This window comes from Paramisgurnus dabryanus, chromosome 10, assembly GCF_030506205.2.
Source record: "Paramisgurnus dabryanus chromosome 10, PD_genome_1.1, whole genome shotgun sequence".
Lineage (NCBI taxonomy): Eukaryota > Metazoa > Chordata > Actinopteri > Cypriniformes > Cobitidae > Paramisgurnus > Paramisgurnus dabryanus.
The window spans coordinates 20301856-20325133 of NC_133346.1; the positions used below are offsets into that span (position 1 = coordinate 20301856).

General features: G+C 46.0%; 1 long non-coding RNA gene across 1 annotated transcript; it reads left to right on the forward strand.

Moving 5' to 3' along the window:
• The first annotated feature begins 20671 nt into the window (after positions 1–20671).
• On the forward strand, positions 20672–22579 carry LOC135779621 (uncharacterized). The gene is made up of 4 exons (XR_010544835.2): positions 20672–20776; positions 20849–20905; positions 20967–21048; positions 21739–22579. It is a non-coding gene; the product is annotated as an uncharacterized lncRNA (long non-coding RNA).
• The last annotated feature ends 699 nt before the right edge of the window (positions 22580–23278 follow it).

The window sequence follows — 23278 nt, forward strand, 5'->3', positions numbered from 1 at the left end:
AATTTTCCCAGTAGCACTGAGGTTTGCCAAGGTGCTTTTTTGCAAACTTCAGGCTCACAGCAATGTTTTTGGGAGTGCAGTGGCTTCCTCCTTGGTGTTCTGCCATAGAGACCGAGCCTGTTCAAAGACTTACGTATGGTAGACTCCTGAACAGAGATGTGTGCCAGTTCCAGTGATGTCTTCAAGCCTTTAGCCGTTACTATTTCTTTACTTCACTGAGTATTCTGCATTGTGCCTTAGAAGTCATCTTGGCTTGGGAAGGGTAGCTACAGTATTAAACTGTCTCCATTTTCAGACAAATTTTTTAACTGTTGACTGATGGATGTCTTAACATTTTGGGATTGTTTTGTATCCCTTTTTAGCCTTATGGAGTCTTAAGGACAGCAATCTTCACATTTTAAGTGTCTTTTTATCAAGTATCACTAAACCACACCTTGGAACTCATTTTCTGACACAAATGTGACCCGTCACGGAAACCAGGGACTCAAGTCGGCAGCACAAGTTTCGAGAAAATGAGAAACAAAGGTTTTTTTTTCGAAATTTGTGATTTTCGTTTTATTGCAGAATCTGTTAGTTGAGATCACGAAGAAGCCTCTCCATGTTTGAGATAGCAGTTTTTTTATATTTAAAAGCGTACATTTTGCGGTTAAAATAGGCTTGTTTTTCCGGAGATTCTAGCGTGCAGCGGGGGGCGTCATTGTCTGTGTGTATATTTACATACTGTATAAGCTTTTGTTTTCGCCTCCGCCCCCAAAGGGAACAGCGTGACTACTAAATAAGGATAGTTCGCCCAAAAATGAAAATAATGTTATTAATGACTCACCCTTATGTCGTTCTAAACTCGGAAGACCTCTGTTCATCTTCGGAACACAGTTTAAGATGTTTTATCGTTAGATTTAGTCCGAGAGCTTTCCCCTTCATTGAAAATCTATGTATGGTTTCCATGTCCAGAAAGTTAATAAAAACATCATCAAAGTAGTCCATGTGACATCAGTGGGTCAGGAAGATTGTGTTGATGCATCGAAAATACAGTTTGGTCCAAAAATAGCAGAATTACGACTTTATTCAGCATTGTCTTCTCTTCCGGCTCGAGCGTGAAGTCACGTGACTGTAGTGACGCGCTGCCCTGTTCCTCAGACATGTTTGCTAAGTTTTTTTTTTTTTTTTTCAAACTTATAGCCTGCGTCTCCCCAGACTGTAAAGCTCGGGCGCACAAAACAAAAGACAAATAAAAGAAGCTGGGGCGGAACAAATAACAGTCAGCCGCATCGTACGTCAGCCGCGTCACTGACTTTATGCAGCGCCGCAGTCGGATGACGTCAAAGTACCGCGAGAGCTCTTCAAAGAAATCTTACGGAGTAGTTTAATTTCGACTCGCTCTCGCGGTACTTTGACGTCATCTGTATGTCAGTTCTTGCAGCGCAGCATGAGTCCAAACACACAGAAGTTACACAGATATAGTTGTATTCTTCATATAATTGGCTACATGTTTTGTCTATCAATATTTTCCATGAAGTCATTGGCTGATGGAGAAACGAGCGAGCCATTGGTAACCTCTCTAAAGGATGTCACGTTTTCGACGGCGCTGTTTGGATGATCTATTATACTACTTCCCTATTTTAAATACAAACTTTGAAAGCGGGTTCATGTGTTTAACGGAGTGTAAGCTCATATACCCTTACATGTTACGATTTAAATAGTCTTCAGATTATATATTATATTGTATTACCAGACATTCATGCGAAATCTGATGTAAACAATCTATATTTCACGGATTATACGCATTTGTGGAAAAATATGGTCATTGGATAATCTGAAACAGACTGGATTCGACTTGTGATCCCCACAAAGGTAAAAGAGTCATGTTTATTTTTGCGGGTTGTCATTTGGTCATAAAATACTACATATGATGCTAGAACATCTCAAAAAGGGTTTTACAGGGGGCATGGCTTAGCTAAATGAGATGTAAATGAGCCCTATTGTCTCCCCCAGCTGAAAAGAAGAGTCCCTTTCGTCTCGATTTTCTCGGTTTGAGTATTTCTGAGTTCCTATATTCAAATGGCCACAACTTCTCCAAATCTTATCAGATTTCCATGTGTTACACATCGTTGGAAAGCTTAGAAACTGCACTTTCAGAATCTGTGAATAACTCAAAATGCCCAGATCCGACTTGTGTCCCTACTTTCCGTGACTGGTCACAAATTAGCTTTCATTAAAGTTATCAGTCTATGGGTTCACTTACATTTTCCTCCAGCACTGTGAATGTTTAATTTGTTTTTACCAGCTTAAGCTGGTCAAGCTATGTATGTATGTATGTACCATTTAGCCTGCTTGACAATGATACTAAACTACCCTTGAATTTATTTTAACCTTGTCAGTAAGTGGAAGGTTCGACATCATGCAAAACACTGCACCCTCTCTTCCAAACTGTCAGAAAAAAAGACAGAGAACCCCCATATAGAGACCATTGAGACTTCTACCCTTAACTTTGATTTGTAAATTGTCCCTCAACTGAAAATGCTTTTTAGGTTGACACTGCACTGGGCCATTCTCTGCAGACTTATTTAAATATATTGTGGGGAAAGACCGATACGATCGGTTACCTAGATAGAAAAGTCAGTTGCTGTGTTCTGATTGGCCGATGATCCGATCTGCTTGATCAGATCACGGTGATTGCATGTTAACTCTTTCACCGGCAGCGTTTTAAAAAAAAGTTGCCAGCCAGCGCCAGCGTTTTTCATGATTTTCACCAAAGTTTAATGCCTTCCAGAAAATGTTCTTCTTTATATATAAACATACCAAATGAAATGAAAGAACAGACCCTCTGCTTTCAAACAACAACAAAAAAATGTTTCATCCTACCTTCAGTGGTTCTTTTGTAATCAGCTTTTGAATATGGGTAGGTTTCTGCAAAACCACCACATTTTGAGCAAAAAGCAGAGATAATTTGATTTTTGTGATGTACTTTTCATAGAGATCCCATTCAGAGCGATCTTTAAAACAGACACGGACATGCAGCTGCTTGCCATAGGGCAATACTTCTGGGTTTAAAAAGTTGCGGAAAGATGGAAAATCTCATCATTGACAGGGAAGCGATTTCTCTTGATTGATGAGATATCTCGTCAATGGCGGCGAAAGAGTTAATGCCAAGTGTAAAGGCAACCATAGACACCAGCTTGGCCATTACAGCATGCTGCGCATGACATATTTTTTTTCTTTTGCACATGTGATGCAGTTCAGGACCAAGACCAGTTTACACAGGTGTCTAAATTTTAGTCACGTAATGTGAACAGTCAAACAAAAAATTAAATGTGAATATAGTCAGGGTGTTGTTGCAAAAATCTGCTTGTGCAAGTAGCAAATGATAAATGAGTTATAAGTATTGCACATCATACTTGGCCCCCCTTTGTAAATTTTGGCCCCACTGTGGCCAGTGCCTTTATAGATCCCCCACTGACATACAAAATGCGATAATGGGAAGAATTTATTATATTGTTAACTCCAACTATTAGTTTTCTTGTTTTTGTAATGTCTGGCTGGGGCCATGACTGTTGGATCTGATTTATTGCATATTAAAACTAAATTTCCCTCTTAATCTCCTAAATTAAACCCCCAGCTCCAGGCTGTCTATGGCGAGTAAGGGCTATTAGAGGGTTTCCGTCAGTTTGCCCATGCGTTTAAATTGCCAAAGTCTGCATAGTTGTGCCGAGGGACCGTACAGCTTATTTGTCTGCCGTGGCCCACTTAGCCCGGTGACGAATCGTCAGATTCCCCTTATCCCGCCCCCGCGAGAGCAAATCTTGGTAATGGCCAATCGGACGCCTCCAGGGGCATTGTTGAGCTACGAGACTGCCCCCCTCACCCCCCCCAGGCCCCCCACTGACAGGAACCCATTATTTGTCCGTTTGCCCATTATTGTCGCGGATTTGGTTCCTCCCCCAGCGGGACCCCGGACACGCCCTTCCGGGGCCCTTCGGTGAGGCTGCGAAAATCCTCATTTTTTCACGTTTTTTGTATGGGACGTGAAAATTTGTCACCAGGGAACAAGTTTTCTAGGCGTTTCAGACGACGCTGATTCACCTGGTAAAATTTCTGTGAGAAGGATTTTTGAGTTTGGACTTGTGTGTTTTTTTTGTGTGAAAAAGGGTGAAAAAAAGCTCAATTTGGGGCTTCATTGCTCAGTCCAGGAAGGTCGTAGGGACACAAGACCTTTACAAAGAGCCCAGAGTCGAGGATGTGGCCCGTTCAGGGGCGGAGCTAGAGGCATTTAAAAATCAGAAAAATGTGAAAAATCTCAAGTTTAGGGCTCTGTTTCTCGGCCCAGGAAGGTCGTAGAGACTCGAGTGAGGGTTCGATGGAAAGGCCCGGACGAGGCCTTTCCAACGAGCCCGAGACCGAGGGCGTGGCCCTCTTTAGGGCGGAGCTAGGGGCTTTTGAATTTACAAGCTCGTTTTTTATATCTCCGGCAGGGAAGGTCGTAGAGACTCGAGGGTGGGCGCGTTTTAAAGGGCTCGGAGAGACCTTTCGAACGACACCAGCCTCGAGTCTCTACGACGTTTCCTCGCCGAGATATGGTTTTCCACTTTTGAAAATTTATGAAAAAGTCTTGTTTTCAGGGCTAGTTTGCTCGGCCCAGGAAGGCCCGGACTAGGCCTTTCCAAAGAGCCCAGGGTCGAGGGTGTGGCCCGTTCAGGGGCGGAGCTAGGGGCGTTTAAATATCAGAAAAATGTGAAAAATCTCAAGTTTAGGGCTCTGTTTCTCGGCCCAGGAAGGTCGTAGGGACTCGAGTGAGGGTTCGTTGGAAAGGCCCGGACGAGGCCTTTACAACGAACCCGAGATCTAGGGCGTGGCTCCTTCAAGGGCGGAGCTATGCGCTTTTGAAAAGGCGTTTTGAAAACGATGGTTTTTCGGAAAGGGGCGGGGCCATAGAGACTTGGGGTTGGGGGCGTGTCTGAGGGGGCGTGTCTGAGGGGGCGACACCACCCACGAGTCTCTACGGCGTTCTTTGGCCGAGATAGATTTTTTATGTTTTTTTAAAAATATTCAAAAAATGCTTTTTGGCAGTTTGGCCTCAACCGTTTTTGGATTTGAAAATGTGTGAAAAATGCTAAAGTTTAGGGCTCCTTTTCTCGGCCTAGGAAGGTCGGAGAGACTCGGGGCGGGTGTCGTTGGAAAGCCCTCCTCCAGACCTTTCCAAAAAGTCCTAGATTAAGGGGGTGGTCCTTTCGGGGGCGGAGCTACGGGCATTTGAATATAAAAGCCATTTTTTTATATCTCCGGAACGGAAGGTCCTAGAGACTTGGGGCTGGGGGCGCTGTGAAGGGGGCGGCGTGACCTTTCCAACGACACCACCCCCAAGTCTCTACGACGTTCCTGTGCCGAGATATTGCTTGACATTTTTTGAAAATGTGTGAAAATGGCCCCCTTTGTACCCCTTACGTTTTTTTTTGACCAAATATTCGACCTCGCCGGATCTTCGCCAAATTCGCACCACGCGTAGGGCGTGCCGAGACTAAGACAGGAGCGTGATCCCCGCGTTCCTAGCTCCTTCCTGGAACACTGACGGAAAACCATTATTCTGACAATGGCAATGTATCATATGGCAATTGTCAGTCTTCTATCTCGGCACAGGAACGAGCTGGGGGGGTGGGACCAGCGCTATTGTCATAGTCTCGGCACGCCCTACGCGTGGTGCGGATTTGGTGACGATCGGAGGAGGTGAAAAATTTAGGCCTATAAACGGGGGACGGGACCAGCGCTGCTGTCTTAGTCTCGGCGCCCCGGACACGCGGTACGAATTTGGTGACGATCGGGGGAGGTCAAAAATTTAGGCCCCCGCATGCAAAAAAGGGCAATCGGACGGATAATGGGTTGGTGGCCGTTTTTTGGGGGGGGCGGGCAAGGCCCCCATGCAAATAATGGGCAATTGGACGGATAAAGGGTTCGTGTCACTTTGGGGGGGGGGGGCAAGGCCCCATGCAAATAATGGGCAATCGGACGGATAATGGGTTTTTGTCACTTTTTTGGGGGGGGGGCAAGGCCACCCATTCAAATAATGGGCAATCGGACGGATAATGGGTTTTTGTCACTTTTTGGGGGGGGCCGACAAGGCCCCCCATTCAAATAATGGGCAATCGGACGGATAATGGGTTTTTGTCACTTTTTGGGGGGGGCCGACAAGGCCCCCCATGCAAATAATGGGCAATCGGACGCCTAAAGGGTTCGCGTCAGGCCGGGGGCGTGTCCTGACACTTTCAATTTGTAACTGGCCATCGTCAGAATAGGGGATCCGCGGTCGCCCCGGTAGGTCGCCGCCTCATGGCCGAGCGCCGAACTGCGGCGAAAAACCAAAGTTTTCGACCCAGCCCCGCGCCGGCCCCCTGGGGGCCTGGGGGGGGAGACGCCCGCTCGCCCCACCGGCCCGGCCCTCCGGACGCGCGGGCGCCGCCCTGGGGTCTGTGAAAAATTTTGGGGGGCCGGCGCGCAGCTGACAGTTTTCGACGCCGACGGCCAATGTCCGTAACAGCCGTTCGTCAGGGTTCCCTTCCTGGTTCCCTAAGGCGAGACCGAGTCCACGCCGGCTCATCCCCCGCGTGCTCTGTCTCCCCGCCGTCACCCTGTCACCTTCGCCCATGAGGACCTACGCCCCCTGCCGAGTGCTAGCGGCATGGTTTCCTTTGGGTCCGGTGACAACTTGGAAGTGATGTCATCCTCTGAGGAGTTAGAGGATTGGGCGGCTTCGGATGACGACGCCCACGCAGCCGCCGCTGATGAACCTACCGAGTCGCGTCCTCACGACTCTGAGCTCATCCGCATCTTGACGCAAGCTACGGCGGAGCTCAACATCAAGTGGTCGCCGCCGTCAGAGCCTCAACTCAGCCGGTTGGACGAGTGGTTTCTGCAGCCCGGGCGCCGTCAATCGTCCTGCCAACGGCCGGCTCCGTTTTTCCCTGAGGTTCACCAGGAGCTCACCAAATCTTGGCGTGCTCCCCACTCCACCCGAGCTCAGAGCGCCGTCTCCCACGTCCTCTCCGTAGTGGACGGCGCCGACGAACACGGCTACTCCAAGATGCCGCCGCTCGAGGAAACTGTCGCCGCCCATCTCTGCCCGTCTTCAGCCGGCGGATGGAGGGCGAAGTTGAACCATCCATCAAAGCCCTGTCGCCTGACATCGACCCTGGCGTCAAAATCTTACGCCGCTGACGGCCACGCTGCATCCGCTCTCCATACGATGGCGGTGCTGCAGGTATACCAGGCAAAACTCCTCCGTGACATGGACGAGACAGGTCCGGACCCGTCGACCTTTCAGAACCTGCGCAGCGCGACTGATCTGGCCCTTCGCGCCACTAAAGTCGCCACTCAGGCTGTAGGAAGAGCCATGGCCAGCCTGGTTGTTCTGGAGAGACATCTGTGGCTGAACTTGACGGAGATAAAGGACACGGATCGGGTTGCCCTTCTTGACTCGCCCGTGTCACCGTCGGGGCTCTTCGGCTCCGCTGTGGAGGGGTTCACCCAGCGCTTCACTGAGGCACAGAAATCGTCGCAGGCTATGCGGCATTTTCTACCTAAACGATCTGCCTCAGCGTCTGAGACCGGCCGCCCAAAACCGCCGCCAGCTCAACGCCCTAAGCCAGCACCAGCTCAGCCCCAGCAGAGAGCTGAACCGGAGGTCAAGCGCCAGCGTCCTGCACGACCGGCTGGCCCGCCTCGACGCCGCGGTCCCCGTCCTCGGATTACGCTGGACCCGACGCCGGCGCCGCCTCCCTGAAGAGAGTCTGAGGAGGAAAAGAGGCTCTGGTCCCGCTTCGGCCGGCCCGCCCTCGAAAGTTCTGCGTGTTTCAGTCCCCTCGGGCGCTGGACACACCCTCGCTGTAACAGCGAAACACAAATTTTTACCTTTTCACAAAAAGAGCAAATTTCCTCCTCTGTACACACAAACACACACACACGGCTTAACGTCCATAAGCATATCGACGCTCGCCGTCAAATTTCACGTTTGGCAATCCACCCCCGGTATGCCGGGCTGGATTCTAAACGTAATCCAACACGGTTATTCACTCCAATTCGCCCGGAGACCACCCCGGTTTCGCGGCGTTCTCTACACCACTGTCCCAGACGATCGTATGCAGATCCTCAGGGAAGAGGTGCGTTCTTTATTACTAAAAGACGCGATAGAGACGGTCCCGGCGGATCAAAGCGAATCAGGCTTTTACAGTCGTTATTTTCTCGTTCCAAAGAAAGACGGCGGCCTCAGACCGATATTGGATCTACGCGTTTTGAATCGCGCTCTTGCCAAACGGCCGTTCAAAATGCTTACAGCCAGACGAATCATGGCGTTAATTCGACCGGGCGATTGGTTCATATCAGTGGATCTGAAAGACGCTTACTTTCACATTCCGATAGCGCCACGTCACAGGCCGTTCCTAAGATTCGCGCTCGACGGGACAGCATACCAGTACAAAGTTCTGCCCTTCGGATTATCTCTGGCACCACGCACATTTACCAAATGTGCGGATGCGGCTCTCGCCCCTCTCAGACAGAGCGGCATCCGCATATTGAATTACCTCGACGATTGGCTTATTCTAGCACAGTCAGAGAGGGAAATTACTGCGCACAAGACCGTTGTACTCCAGCATTTGGAGAATTTGGGGTTCAAAATCAACCTCCAGAAGAGTTTGCTCACCCCCACGCAGCGAATCGCGTTCTTAGGCACGACGCTCGACTCATTAAAGATGCGGGCATGGCTTACACAGGAACGCGCGCTCACGGTCAGACGCGAGGCGGCATCGTTCAAAGCGGGTTCACATCTCCCTCTCAAACGATTCCAAAAAATGTTGGGTCTGATGGCAGCAGCATCCCCACTAATACCGTTGGGAATGCTGTTCATGAGGCCGCTTCAGTTTTGGTTGAAAGCGAAAGTTCCGCCCCGTGCTTGGTTGTCGGGCCGCTTATTAATCAAAATCACGTACAGCTGCGTGAAAGCGCTTTCGATATGGACATCCCCTCACCTTTTCCTCTCGGGCACGGAGCTCGGCTCCGTGAGCAGGAGGAAAGTGGTGACTACGGATGCGTCTGCGACGGGTTGGGGCGCTCACTGCGACGGCGAGCTCGCCTTCGGTGCGTGGAACAACCAGTTGTCTCAGCTACATATCAACCACCTCGAGATGTGGGCGGTTATCTTGGCGCTACGACACTTTCGACCGAAACTCCAACATCAACACGTTCTAGTGCGGTCGGACAGTATGACGGTGGTTTCGTTCATAAACCACCAAGGAGGGCTGAGATCTCGCTCCCTATCCAGGCTGGCGAAACGGCTTTTATTATGGGCTCACGCGAACGTACGTTCGTTAAAAGCGACTCACGTACCGGGTGTAGCCAATACGGGTGCAGACATTCTCTCGCGCAACGGTCCGCCGCCGGGAGAATGGAGACTGCATCCTCAGACGGTCGAGAGAATATGGACCGTCTTCGGCCGGGCGGAGATCGATCTGTTTGCATCAGACGAGAACGCGCATTGCCCGATCTTCTTCTCGAGACATCACGATGCCCTGTCGCGAGCATGGCCGGCGTGTCTTCTGTATGCTTTTCCTCCGGTGGCTCTGTTACCACAGGTCCTTCAGAGGATAAGAGAGACGAAATGCGCGATAATTCTGGTCGCCCCGTTTTGGCACAATCAACCATGGCTCCCCGACCTATGGCAGCTGAAAACATCAGCACCATGGCCAGTACCGCTGAGGAAAGACCTCCTATCTCAGGCGAGAGGGACGATATGGCATCCACAGCCGGAGCTATGGAATCTACACGTTTGGTCTCTGAACGGCAACCATCACGCCTTTCAGGACGAGTGTTAAATACTCTAACTGAAGCTAGGGCCCCATCTACCAGGCGCCTTTACGCTCAAAAGTGGTCTATTTTTTCTGATTGGTGCACGACGAAAGACTTAAACCCAAACACCTGTGAAGTGGAGCATATTCTCTCCTTTCTGCAGGAAATGCTGGACAGCGGTCGCGCGCCCTCGACGCTTAAAGTGTATGTGGCGGCGATAACGGCGAATCACGCCCTTATCGCCGGTCGCACCGTGGGAAAACATGATCTCATCATTAAATTCCTCAGAGGCGCTCGCAGACTAAACCCACCGCGACCTAACACGGTCCCGTCTTGGGATCTGTCCACGGTCCTGAAAGCGCTGCGCGGTCCCCCTTTCGAGCCCCTCGAACAGGCTGACCTGCGCGCTCTCTCGTTTAAAACCGCTCTCCTCCTGGCGTTGGCATCGGTTAAACGAGTGGGCGATTTACACGCGTTTTCAATTGACCCGTCGTGTCTGGAATTCGGTCCTAACGATAGCAAAGTGATCCTTAGACCGAGAGCGGGATACATTCCTAAAGTTTTGACCACGCCATTTAGAGTTCAGGTGGTTTCACTTCTCGCCCTTCCGACGGCGGACTGCGAACAAACCCCGAACACGCTCTGCCCCGTCAGAGCGTTAAGAATATACACGGACCGTTCTGCCTCATACCGCAAGTCAGATCAGCTGTTCGTAAGCTTCGCGCAACATTCCTTAGGTATGCCGCTCACTAAACAGAGGCTATCTAAATGGATCGTCGAAGCCATTGCTTTGGCTTACGCCTCCCTGAATGAACATTGTCCAGTTGGTTTAAAAGCTCACTCCACGAGGGGTATGGCTTCATCTTGGGCTTGGTCTACGGGGATTTCTATCGTTGACATTTGTAACGCGGCCGGCTGGTCCTCGCCGTCTACGTTTGTCAGATTTTATAGCCTGGATGTCCCTGCCTTACAAGCACAGGTCTTATCGGCTTAATGATTCACGCGACTGCGTTTCTGTATGCCTTCACGGTGCGTTGCTAGCTCACCGTCATGGCTACCTATTAATAATTCACGCACAGCTCGCGGCGCGCTCAGGGAACCCGCCGTCTCGTGCTCTATTGTATATGCATCATGGTGCGTTTAGAAACTTCACTGTATGCGTATTACTGTCTCATATATGGTGCTTACACTTGCGCTCGCTAGAGCTATGTATATGCTGGGTTAGGGCCACATGCAGTGTCTCTCCGGTAAGGGCACCTCAGTCCGTTGTGTATGCACGGCGGGATGGGATTACGTTCCCCCATAGCGTCAGCAAACTGACGCAATGCGAAGTGAACCGTATTGAAAGGGAACGCTTAGGTTACTCACGTAACCCCGGTTCCCTGAAATAACGGGAACGAAGCATTGCGTCGCTGGCCGTGCTACAAACGTCTACGCAGCGAGTGTTATTCGGCTGCGCGCTTCAGTCGAATAATAATGAGCTCTTGACGTATTTCACCGGCTTATATAGGGACGTGTGCCACGCCCCCGCGCGGGCTCAAACGTCATTGGTCTGTATTTTCTACAGACGTTAACCAATAGGCTTCAATCACGGAGTAAACAGGAGTTTCCCCCATAGCGTCAGCAAACTGACGCAATGCTTCGTTCCCGTTATTTCAGGGAACCGGGGTTACGTGAGTAACCTAAGCGTTTTCAAAGATCACACCTTAGGGCTGTCAGGGAAAACTCTGAGTCGAGTCTCATGCGAATGAAAGGAAGTTTATTCAGAAAAGAAGAGACAGAAAAAATAGAAAACTCAATAATCCTCAGTCCACTGGAGATGATGAAGACCACACGCGGCGCCCAGCAATATAATCCTTACTGAAGGAAGGAATTCCGACGGAGAGGTAATCCACACAATCAGCACGAAACTCCTCAGAAAACCGGAAAGGCTGGTGTACTGCCTAAAGGCGAGGCAACCCAGCTGCACCGGAGAAGGACAAAGTTCAGATGAGGACATCAACACAGTCACACACCGGCTGAGGATTCCGAGCTGATGCTAGCATCCAAATGTCGGCGACAGGATCTGAGACAAGAGCAGAGAAGAGCGACAAAAACTACCAAACAACTGTCTGGACTGGACGCGTGACTATGATCAACCTTGACAATGAGCGCGTGACAAGAAACCGAACAGAGGAACATAAATAGAGATAGGAAACGAGACAGAGCTGGCAAATGATTACAGAAACGAGCGGGAGGGGCAAGTGCACACGTGAGGAACCGTCACCAACCGGTAAAAAACAAACGCACACATACACACCACAGATCACCCAGGAGTCGTGACAAGGGCGTCTTACATTCTCATTCTCTCAAAGCAAACTGTATATGAAATGCCACATTCTACATGCACAAATAATCTAAAATTGATCTTATTTGTTTCTATTGAAATATCTCATTGCAAGTGGTTACAATGGTCTCACTCATATAACAACAGAATTCAATGTTAAAGTATGGTTGAAACTTAATTCAATGTTGATAGACACCTCCTATTCTAAGCATAAACCAATCACCCACTGTATACAAATTAAGGACAGCCCTAAGTTTTACAGCAACCAATCAGTACCAAATTCCTATATGCTTTGTTCTCTGGTTATTTAAGGAGATGTGTAGAAGATTCAGACGGGACTTTCTATATCTAGAAATGCACCCCCATGATGCTGTATCTTTGATGATTGTGCTTTCCACATGACCAGATGGTGTAAGCACTGAGAAATGTAGGGATATGTGTGTACAGTTTTGCAGTAACAGTTCACCAAATCTGACTTAAGTGTTAAAGCAGGGAATAGTGTTTATAGTTCAGCAAAATGGGTGTGCTTTTTGAAAATGGCATTATGGTTTTGAAATTTTAGTCACAATGTTAAACAAAAATGTATGTATACAGTATGTGTATATGTAATACATAATATACATTTACAATAACGTATTGTATAAGGACAAAAAATGTAAACAAACTGGTGTTGTTGTATTACTTCATGAGTTTATTTCACTGTAAAATTATATTCTCACAGATCCATTTATACTTAGTATAATCACATGAACTATCAGCCCACCCTAATGAAGATATTACAGCACAGTACTGACTGTAAGATCCAGGGTATCGTTCACCAAGTGACGATCTGTGAGGGCGGAACCAAAAGTGTGTGAGATTGGTTCCGCTCGGACGACTGATGCGAAACACCGGAATTCCCGGGGTTTCCCCAAAAACACTAAATTAAGCCCGATAACATTCAGGTGAGAGCGATCGACACTGATAGGCCAATAAGGAGAGAAGGTTGAGCATATAAAGACCTTTGAAGATGTCCGTTGGTGTTGTTGGTGGCACTTTGTGAATCTGCTGCTTGCGCTTGCTGCTACGGTGGAGATCGGCTGGGTTGACTCACTTTAATCCCTTAGGGAAGACGAGAGGTTGGAAACATTGGAGTAAGGAAGTTATCGTGTGATTTGGATGTGGAAAAGAGAACGCGACGCTGTTGGATGCATGATTGGGGAATCGGTTGGACAACAAAGCGTGAGTAAACAATAGAAACAAATGCTCTGTGCTATCTAGAAGAGGAGTTACTGGTGTCTTTGTGGGGGTGTTGAAGGTTACCGGCCCTGCGGGGATTAAATGCGTAGGTGAGCCGAAGAGGTAACCAGGAGACACAGAGGGGCGTTGTTGAACATATTCATCTGTGAAATCTTTTCTCTCTTGCTGGTGTGTAGAACGCCCAACCCGCCTCTCGAGCAGCCAAGACCTAGGCGGCCAAGTCTTAACTTCACGTGGAGTGCGTGTGCAGAGTGCTGTGGTGAGTGTGCCTTTTACCGTGTGTTTCACTAAGCTTGCTGTGTGTGTGCTGTATTGACAGTAACCGAAGCCGCCCGGGCCCCGTGCAGATTGTGCGAAGAAAATACCACGTTGAGGCCCGAGCCAGAGGAGAGAAACCAACCACTACCTGTGCAGTGTGTAACTTACTTGTGTTTGTAACAACGCCTCGAAGAGGATCGAACAGTGTCAGTAGTGAGAACCCATTACCCCTGTCTCCACGAATGCTTTGGAGTGAACCAAAGGCCCCAGTGTTGTGAGTAACCTACCTGTGCAGTGTGTAACTTACTTGTGTTTGTAACAACGCCTCGAAGAGGATCGAACAGTGTCAGTAGTGAGAACCCATTACCCCTGTCTCCACGAATGCTTTGGAGTGAACCAAAGGCCCCAGTGTTGTGAGTAACCTACCTGTGCAGTGTGTAACTTACTTGTGTTTGTAACAACGCCTCGAAGAGGATCGAACAGTGTCAGTAGTGAGAACCCATTACCCCTGTCTCCACGAATGCTTTGGAGTGAACCAAAGGCCCTAGTGTTGTGAGTAACCTACCTGTGCAGTGTATTACTTACCTGTGTTTGCAGTAACGCCTCGAAGAGGACCAAACAGTGTCAGTAGTGAGAACCCATTATCCCTGTCTCCACGAATGCTTTGGAGTAAACCAACAGCGCCAGTGTTGTGAGTAACCTACCTGTGCAGTGTATTACTTACCTGTGTTTACAGTAACGCCTCAAAGAGGACCAAGCAGTGTCAGTAGTGAGAACCCCTTTACCGCCGTCTCCACGAATGCTTTGGAGTGAACCAAAGGCCCCAGTGTTGTGAGTAACCTACCTGTGCAGTGTATCACTTACCTGTGTTTGCAGTAACGCCTCGAAGAGGACTGAACAGTGTCAGTAGTGAGAAACTCTTCACCTCTGTCTCCACGAATGCTTTGGAGTAAACCAACAGCCCCAGTGTTGTGAGTAACCTACCTGTGCAGTGTATTACTTACCTGTGTTTGCAGCAACGCCTCGAAGAAAACCAAGCAGTGTCAGTGGTGAGAAACCCTTTACCTCTGTCTCCACGTATGCTTTGGAGCGAACCAAAGGCCCAAGTGTTGTGAGTAACCTACCTGTACAGAGGGTAACTTACCTGTGTCTGCAGCCACGCCTTGTGGTGGATCCCCTGCGTCCAGTGAGGTCGAGACGGAGTGACCTGAGGGCAAGAGAGAGACAGAAACAACAGTCAGATAAGTTGTGACCCGGTGCTGGACCAACATTAATTGTACTTTCCTTGTTTTGCCTCCAGGAGGAAGCGGAGGGCGCCACGAGTTCAAGGGAAACAAGGAAGAAGACCCGTGGCCCCCATTCCCTGGTCCAACTCGCCCTGGAGGCAAGAAGCAGATTGTTTTTAAACTGCCCTTCCCCTTTTTCCCCTTCCTTTTAAATATTTAATAAAGATTCCTTTTAATTGTAGTATACTCGTCTGTCTGGTCATTGGGGTGGTCTTGGGAACCTCCTCGAGGTGGAAAGTAGAGAGGGGCGTGGCCTGGTAGCTAGCTTGGGTCCGCCCCGGCCGTGACATATCCATTCATCCAGAAACTGAAACACCAATGACGCACAAGAATTAAAAAACTTACGGCACCATCTGACCTTTAGTTAAATTTATTGATCTCTCACCTTAATGTTAATATGGTGCCATCAACCCACTTCCACTCCCCTCCCTCTTCACTCAGACCAATCCAATAATACCGACCAATTGTAGCTTTCAGCACAAAGTCCTTTTATATTCAAACAGTGATACGTTAAATACTCATATAAGTAAATGTTTACACAAACAGATTAAATCTCATTCTTCATCACTCACTTGTTCCTCTTTGTTTATATTCATCAGATTTGCTCCTCTATCTTCACAGTCTCGTCTGCTGTCACTCCAGCTCTTTTGATCAGATGAAATGAAATAAAAACTGAAGTTGTAGTAAAAAAGGTAATCCTAGCCATGATCTTTTAAAACAGCAGTTTAGATATTAGCTTTGTCTCTGCTGAAATATACACAATGCTATCATACATGACGATATCATACAATGGTCAACCTTTTTTGAGAAAGTTTTTATTGGTAAGTACTGTAAACACAAGTTTACCTTGTTCAGCAAGCCATTTGTTCAGTTCTTTTCTTTCTTTGGTCAAGTTATAGTTGTGTGTTAGTAACTCTTTTCTTTCTTTAGTCAAGTTATAGTTGTGTGTTAGTAGTTGGTTAGTCTCATTGGTGAAATAGACACAGATGACTATTACAGCAGTCAACAGAAGAACAGACAGTAAACACAAACACACTTGAACTGATCTGTGTCTTCTGTTCTTCACTGAGACTCTTCCTGAAAATCACACACATCAGATTACATTTGTCTTTTCTTTCTCACTTCAATAAATCAATTGATAAATGAATGTGAGTACCTGTATGTTGAAGCACTTGGTGGCTCTCTGTACTCATCATCTCTGTGTTTATCGTCACTTCATCATTTCTTACAGCATCTAAACTTTCATAGATGTCCACCATCGTCTCCTCTCTCTGTCCTCTGTTCATTTCTATGCTGTAGGTTTGTTTAAGTAAAGCATCTGCACTAGAGTTACAACCCGGAAACTTCAGTGGTAAATGTGTGACATTCACGTTTATGTGATAGGGAAGAGCAGGGGCGAAAGTACCATTTTTCAGAAAAAAATAATGTTTAAAAGATAATGTTTTTAACAGAGATATATTTTTGCTGTGGTCAATAACTGAAAAATGCACTCTATCAATACCAGTAGATTTTTAAACAATTGTAAAATGACTTCAGTATAATTTGACTTTGAACATAAGTAGCACAGTGTTACTTTTGACCCTGTCAGCTGGAAAGGAAAGTAACACACGGGTGGGTCAAAAGTAACACAACAGAACAAGATAGATATTTGTGTTACACATGTTTTTAGTAGATTTACATGACTATGACGTTGTTAATATGTACCTGTTAACATATTTGGTCATTTATCTTTGCAAAAAATAATGAAATTAAATTTTCATTTTAAATTTCAGTTTTATCAAATGTTTCAAAAGCAAGCTTACAGTACAAACTGTAATTTTTGAGAATAATTTTTTTAACAGTATGAACACTATCAAAATTAAATTAAATCTAATTAAAATAAGATTAATTTACAACATAATGCTACAGTATTAGTAGCGGAACAAAAATAACCAGTGTTACTTTCGTCCCAACAGGAACTCCTGACATTTAAACCCGATTTACTTTTGTTTTGGAAAAACTCTGAGAAGTCAAACTTCAGGATGTGCTAAAGCACTAAATAACCTGTAGATTGATCAGTATTGTAACACACGAAATGAGAAACACAACGTGCAATAAGAAAAAAATATGACCTCTTTAGGAATTTACTTATCAGTTGTAAACAGCTTTCTGGACCTACACACGCAAAACGGTAACTAAATAACATGATATTTATCAGCTCTTTCAAGGGTTGCGTGCTCCTGTCATAGTTTTGAATGCAAATGTAATCAGAGCACAAGAAAATCGCTTTGTTACTTTCGCCCCAGTTCACCCCTATCTATTATATCAAGTACTCATTTGGCTTGAAAGTAAAAATGTGGCTATTTACCTGCCTTAATGCTAGGACTACATTGGCTGCTAGGCCATCTTATTAAAGTAATAGTCTACCCTTTTGCCATATTAAACTATGTTATTACGTCAACTTAGACGAATTAATACATATCTATCTTTTTTCAATGCGTGCACTGTACAGCGCGTCGTGAATGTGTTAGCATTTAGCCTAGATCCATTTGTTCCTATGGTACCAAACAGGAAAGCCATCAAACACTTCCGTGTTTTCCCTATTTAAAGACTGTTACATGAGGAGTTATACTAGTAAGTATGGTGCCACAAAATAAAACTTTTTTTTTGGTACCATACGAATGAATGGGTCTAGGCTAAATGCTAACACATTCATAACGCGCTCTACAGTGCATGCATTGAAAAAAGTTAGGTATGTATTACAGTTTTTTTCAATCGCTAATTCAATTCAATTCAATTCAATTTTATTTATATAGCGCTTTTCACAAAAGTCAATTGTTTCAAAGCAGCTTTACATAAATAGAAGCAGTGAAAAGCACAGAAAACGACAGATAGCACAACAGAATACATGATAGCATGAGCAGTTAAATTTGCTGCGGCTATGACTCAATATTATAATTGCACGTATTACTAAAGCAACGTATAGAAGAGGAAGCTAGGTAAAGCCCAAAAAGGCTGCCTCCCCGGGGTGAAAAACCCCCTAGGAGAAAAAAAAACCCCGGGCTTTTATCCGAGGAAAAATAAGTCCTAGGAGGGAAAAACCCTTGGGAGAACGGAAATGGAGATTTAGCGGAGATTAAGCGGTTCTGCCGGTGATCGTTGGTCAGGTATCAGCTGGGCATAACGTTGAAGGACAGCCAGTAGATCAGAGGTGTGCCGACTTTCACATCTACCGGGACTGGGTCTGTTTGTCTCGTCCTCGGGTCGAGGACGAGACAGGGAGAGAAAAACAAAATCGTATTAGCGTAGCGGCCGTTCATATGTATTGAAGTGTCACACAGTGATGTGGTTTAACTCAGCTTAGTTCCAGACAGACTAAATATTGCGGCATAATTATGTTATCCACAGTTGAGGATTTAGCAAATTGGGGGCCCAATGCGAGGGTATATATGGTAAATAAGGGTCACCTTCCGATCTTTAAGAGAAAATGAAACCTGACGACCCGTTTGACTAAGGCCTAAAGCCCCACTGTCGTCGTTAATGCAGGTTCAGTGGCAAACGGGTCTGTATGGCATACTATTCATAAGACTTACGATAGCGCCAAAATCGCAACCCGACCATACATACCAACCCGTTTGACTAAGGCTTGAGGCCCCACTGTCGTCGTTAATGCAGGTTCAGTGGCAAACGGGTCTGTATGGCATACTATTCACAAGACACACGAAAGCGCGAAAAACGCAACCCGACCATACATACCAACCCGTTTGACTAAGGCTGGAGGCCCCACTGTCGTCGTTAATGCAGGTTCAGTGGCAAACGGGTCTGTATGGCATACTATTCACAAGACACACGAAAGCGCGAAAAACGCAACCCGACCATACATACCAACCCGTTTGACTAAGGCTGGAGGCCCCACTGTCGTCGTTAATGCAGGTTCAGTGGCAAACGGGTCTGTATGGCATACTATTCATAAGACTTACGATAGCGCCAAAATCGCAACCCGACCATACGTGCCAACCCGTTTGACTAAGGCTGGAGGCCCCACTGTCGTCGTTAATGCAGGTTCAGTGGCAAACGGGTATGTATGGCATACTATTCACAAGACACACGAATGCGCGAAAAACGCAACCCGACCATACATACCAACCCGTTTGACTAAGGCTGGAGGCCCCACTGTCGTCGTTAATGCAGGTTCAGTGGCAAACGGGTCTGTATGGCATACTATTCATAAGACTTACGATAGCGCCAAAATCGCAACCCGACCATACGTGCCAACCCGTTTGACTAAGGCTGGAGGCCCCACTGTCGTCGTTAATGCAGGTTCAGTGGCAAACGGGTATGTATGGCATATAACAAGCGCTTACCCATACTGCCGTCCAAAGCCAAAGCGCAGTAACTACACGCTTGGTCAAAATTGAGTTAAGGCTTGAAATGAGCTTTATGACATCTGTTATGTCTTGTGACAAAGTCTCCTGGTTAAATTTTGTCCCGTTTCAGAGAAACGAGGGTGTCAAAATTGCAGTAACTACAAAATCCATGCTAATACCAAGGCAAACCGCAGTGGGTGATTTTACTGCGTTCTGGCTTTGTTTCCCTGGCTTTGACACCGCAGATACTGCGGTTTGCCCCGATCGTAACACACAACAACAAACAAACCATGGCACAATGCCGCGTCCAAATGATGGTTGAACTCGCGTTAAAATGCAAATAAACAAATACGGGTAAGGAAGATAGCAAAATAATAACTCATACTAAGGCAAATTACAGCTTTATAAGTAGTTAACATTGACTAGCCAGCTGCTAGCAAGTTTTGACCTACCTGTGCTCGTCCATTGAAGGCAATATCCTCTGACAATAATGATATAATCCGTTTCAGTCGCATTGGTGTTTGTTGATTCGAACATCTCTCCACTTTTTAGGCAGCTAATCCAATTGTATTGATAGGGGTTACTCCTTTTTTTGATAAGTTTGATAAGAGTCTGGTAAAGTTATATTGTCAGGCAAAGTTTACGGTGCCCAGTCAACCTGACGAGCGCAGCTGGGCTTGCAGAAAGCACGCTAGGTGAAAAAGTACACTTCCATAATAAGTGCTCTTTTTCCATACACTAATTTTGTAGGCTACTTAATATTAAAACATTTTGTTTAGTACTTCTTAAGCTAATCTTAAGAATATCTAAGTTTACATAACTGTGCTACTTTGAGACAACATGAAAATTAACTAAAATGTGAATAACAATAATGTCTTTGGGACAAACATGTTCTTCTATTTTTAACTTGTGTTAATTTTTAACTACTGTTTTTTAAAGCAAACCTCGTCTAATGTTAATTAATAATGAGTAAAATACTCTTTGTGGTAAAAGGAGCATTTTTAGCATTCACAACATGCAAACATCAATAAAACTATTACAGTTATTAAAAACAATCAAAATGCACTAAGAAGCATGAGAAAAAGTTGAATGAACACATTTAGTTTGTAGATACTGCACTTTGCTATTGCAATAGTGTTTTAGTTGTTTAAGGTCATCCAAAGGCAGAGTGCAGTATCTGCATTTTGGGAGTCAAAGGTCACATCGGTGGTCATGGTTTTTTTTCTATAAAAATTTCTTCCTAACAAGGCATTACATGAATGCATTACCACTAATCTACCCACAACATGTTTGGCTGGCTAGTGTAAAAACTTTAAAGCCATTTTTCTCAGTTTCAGTGTTTGCGTATGTGGTAGGGTAAGTTCCCTCCCAATTAATTATTAGTAGCCTATCAGCATTTAATGCTGGTCTATTTAAAGACTGCGTTTATGCCACCTGGATATGCGTCACTGGTGACTCCGCCCTTTTGTGTGCATACGAGTGTTTTCCCGTCAAAGGTATGTTTAGCTAAGAGGCTAATGTTGCAGGGCTTGTTTTGGCATCTTTGTAAATCAATTATTTTATTATAGCTGGAAGAACACGCTGTTGAGACATTACGGTGGGTCCAGGCTGTCATTAATCCTCAGGTATGTCAAACTGAATTTTTCATTCTTTAGGCCGTTACGTTAAATCGTGTTTTTGTTTTAGCTGCGAGGTTTCACTCAGGCCTGTTAGCTGTGGCATATACTGTGAGCTACGGTACAATGTGTGGTTCTGTGATCATTATCTGGTACGTATAGTTTTCTGTTGTATTCTGATGAACATTTAAATCAGTTAGTTAACTGAGTTTCTTTTATTAACAGTCAGTGATTGCGTTGTGTGGGTCTCATTGGAACGACCGGACGATTGATTTGCTGAATGAGCGCTCTTAAGACAATACTGCGGTGGCTGGTTGCTGCTTAAATGCCTTAGGACGGCGCTGCTGTCTTGCTGCTTCTCTGCTTCGCTTCTTTGCTTCGCTCCTCTGCTGGTGGCTCTGCTTTGCTGTGCTCTTTGGCTGCATTGCTCTGCTGCATGTGTGCAGATTTTCCTTTTTTTTGTTTTGTTTGTTTTGTTGTTTTATACCACAGCTGGTGGCTGGAGTAGGACTGCCTTAAATCTATTCCTTGTCGCATGTGTGACGTAGTTACCGCCACTGGCTGTTTGTAAGTTTGTGTGTGTGTGTGTGTGTGTGTGTGTGAAATTGATTATTGTCTTCAAAAGTTTAATAACTCATACAATTGTATGAATTAATTTGTTTTTTTCATTTTGTTTATGGATATTCTGTTGGTTAAAAAAAACTAATCTATTTGTTTGAGTTATTTGGTGATTTCTTTGACTAATTACCAACTGTATGTCTCCCCCAACATCTTGGAAATCACTTTTATTATAATTTGTTTTGTTTATTCATTCATTAATGGTCTTTTTCTGTTTGTTTCAGGCAGCCAGGCCCCGGGTCGGGAGGCTAGCTTTCTTGCCGTGTGGTGGTGGTCTTTGAGCACGGAGTGTGGTTTGCCGCTTGTAACTGCTTACACTTCACTGTGTGTGTTGTGTGTGTGTGTGTGTGGTTTTGCCTATGATAATTACTCTTGCTAGCCTGCCCGGCTACGGTAAAGCCTTGGTTGCCTTAAAGTTTGTTTTGTGTGTTCGTTTGGAAAATTGTGATGCAGTGTGGCTTCTAGAGCAATATTTTATAATTGACACTCTTGAACATTTTTATCCATTTTGTGTGATTAAATAAAATATATTTTTGTACCGTCATCCACGTCTCTCTGCCCTCCATGGTAATGAACCTGTGTGCCCTATTTCTGGGTTATCATTGTCCCCTGTAAACAGGGGTGGCGTAGTCTGCTTCTATTACATATTAAAATTGAGTATTAAGAGCTTTAATTATTCAGTTTTTCCCCATCGCCTCGCCACAAACTGGCGTAGTCGGCAGGGCACCGTGTTCGGCAGAGACGTGGGTACAGGTGTTTAGTGTTAGTTTTGTTTTTTGTGTTTTTTTGTATATTGTTTCAGGAGAAGTAGCAGCAGGACAGCAGCGTGCGTCTCGTGGATTGATTCTTGGCTTCGCTGTGGGCCTACTTATTGGTAAGTGTTATCTGGGTTGACAATGGAAGAGGAGCTAAAGGAACTGCGGGAAATGGTGGCTCAACTGCGGGCTGATAACGAGAGGCTGCGTCAGGAGCGCGTACCTGCACTACCTAGCTCTAGTGATGCTTCCCCTGCTGGGCCTGGGCCTTCTGTGGCTACCCCTCAATTAAATAGTGAGAGTGCTGCCCTGCCAGAGAGATTTGTTTTTGTACCACGAGATCGAAAGTGCCCAAAGTTTGGTGGCAGGGTTGGCATTGGTATTGAGGAGTGGGTGGAGGAGGTCCAGGCTTGTATGCAGGCTCGTCACATGTCCATTTCCGATAAGGCTTTCTTTTTGTTTGATCATTTAGAAGGCGAAGCGCGTGATGAGATTAAGTACCGCTCAGATGATGAACGTAATGATCCAGCTAAAATTATTGCTGTGTTAAAGGAATTGTATGGTTGCTCACAGTCATATGTCTCTCTTCAGGAAGCTTTCTTTTCTAGGCGACAACAGGAGGGTGAATCGCTGTTGGAGTTCTCCCTCGCTTTGATGGGCCTGCTTGATAGAGTAAAGCAGCAATCGCCTTATGCAATGCCGAATTCACAAGTTTTGTTACGCGATCAGTTTATAGAGCATGTTTCTGATGCTGCTCTTCGTCGCAAACTAAAGCAGTTGATACGTCGTCAACCTACGTTAACCTTGTTAGAGGTCCGAAGCGAAGCCCTTAGATGGGAAAGAGAGGGTATGCCAGGGAGTATGAGGGCCCGTAGTCATTCCGTTCCATCTGCTTATGGCATTCAGTATGGGGTGCACAGTGAATCCTCCTTAGAGGATGGTAGGCCCTTACAAAAGACTGAATTGGGTGAGTTGAGGGAAATGTTGAAATTACAGCAGGAACAGCTAA